This window comes from Olea europaea, unplaced genomic scaffold, assembly GCF_002742605.1.
Source record: "Olea europaea var. sylvestris unplaced genomic scaffold, O_europaea_v1 scaffold19268, whole genome shotgun sequence".
NCBI lineage: Eukaryota > Viridiplantae > Streptophyta > Magnoliopsida > Lamiales > Oleaceae > Olea > Olea europaea.
The window spans coordinates 260-2,043 of record NW_019237094.1 but is presented as its reverse complement, the minus strand read 5'-3'; the positions used below and the strand labels follow the sequence as shown (position 1 = coordinate 2,043).

Here is a 1,784-nt window from a genome sequence, read left to right as displayed (position 1 = left end):
TCTCTCTCTCTCTCTCTCTCTCTCTCTCTCTTTCCTGCACACACACACACACACGAAAAGTGAGCTCAATCTCACTCGCACTGATGAACTAACACGCATTTCATCACTGATCAACATCTTGGTTTTTGAAATTGATATTGCATGCTTCTTTACAGGTTGGCTGATCTGGGAGACTTCAAGAAAGTGAATGAGATCTATGCTAAATGTGAGTTTTTAGGATTCAAGTCAACTCGTCTGTCCACATAATTTCTTTCTTTGATTCTGCATATATACGAAGATGCAACTGATAGGACTTGATACCTGTATGCCTAGTTTTCTGCATCAACTACAAGAAAACCATTTGAAGAACAAATTTATTAGCACTGCTTTCCTTTTATCACTTCCAATGGCAAAGGGTGTTACTCAATTCCCATGTCCATGTATCTTTAGGAAAAACTCTTGTTCATAAAAGTCATTACAAGTCAGTTTCCTCTCTTGTTAGCTTAATTCTGATTCATTTAAACCTCACCATTCTGACCTCTAAAGTCTATCAATAGATTTGGGTCAGCATTTGATGAAAGTGTGCCTCTACAACTTCTTATAAGACCCCTTAGCATACAAGACCCAGAACGTTACACAGATTGCAAATTTAGTTCTGTGCAAATACACGTAATGCTTTTTCCATGTCCACCTACCATTGTGCCTTATTATGTAAAATCTGTAATGTTACAAAATGTATAATGCGGTAAATTTCCAGAGTTGCGTGAATTTCTACCGTAGTTACATGGATGATAACTTATATTCCTCGTTAAAAACTGAAAAGCTCGTGAGAATTTCCACAGTTATATCACCATGCTTCCCTGAGCTTGGGAATTCGTATAATGTCATCCCGACTTGTTCCTTTCCAGAACAATTCCTCGTATGTATGAATACATGATAGACATTTTCCTACCCTCGATTGATTAATCTGTTGGGTGAAATATAATTTGGCTTAATCCCATTGCAGATTTTCCATCGCCTGCTCCGGCTCGTTCAACTTACCAAGTGGCAGCACTACCAATGGACGCAAAGATTGAAATTGATTGCATAGCTGCATTACAATAGCCTCTCGTTCTGTTTACGCCCGAACTTCTTCTAAATAAGCTAGAGTGACGGAGAATTATCATTATGAGAAAAATCGAAGAGAACTTTTTAATACTGGAGTAGTCACCCTTAACGTTGTTGTTCGTGTCTGTGTGATAACCGAGTCTTATGGATTGGCCTTGTAGTTTATTACTGTTTGTCCATGTTGATGTTTATTGAACTCTCTTCCAGTTCATCGTTGTACTTGTTTACCATTTCTTTATCTCATAATTGAGTAAAACCAATCATGCTTCTTAACTAAGAAATCTATTCTGCTCTTATTTCTCATTTCAAAGTGCATAGAAAATGCTAAACCTGTGTACGTTGAAGGAACTCTGGAAGTCTTCGGGGAAATGAGTCGTGCAATCTCAGGCGACGGTCAAACACACTTCTCTCCCTGTTTAAGATTTTGAGCTCTTTGAGGGGGCATTTCCCTGATATTGTAAGTTCTCCTGGAAAAATCTTCTCCCGGGAATGGCAAGTTCCTTGCCTCGATCAGGAGATTCTACCTTATTTTTCTGAACATATGTGGTGGTCGTTCAATTTCGTTCGATGTGTCGCAATGTGTGTCTATGAATTCGCTTCAGTTAGTGCGCCTTTGACGATCAATGAGGGTGCTGATATTGTCGAAGTTTGTTTGTGCAACATTTTGTTTGATGGAATTTGATTGGTTGGTGAGATTG

General features: G+C 38.7%; 1 long non-coding RNA gene across 1 annotated transcript; it reads left to right on the top strand.

Annotated features, from left to right (window-relative positions):
• Positions 1–49: 49 nt before the first annotated feature.
• Positions 50–1,367, top strand: LOC111379063. Its single transcript, XR_002699993.1, has 2 exons — positions 50–205; positions 986–1,367. It is a non-coding gene; the product is annotated as an uncharacterized LOC111379063 (long non-coding RNA).
• The last annotated feature ends 417 nt before the right edge of the window (positions 1,368–1,784 follow it).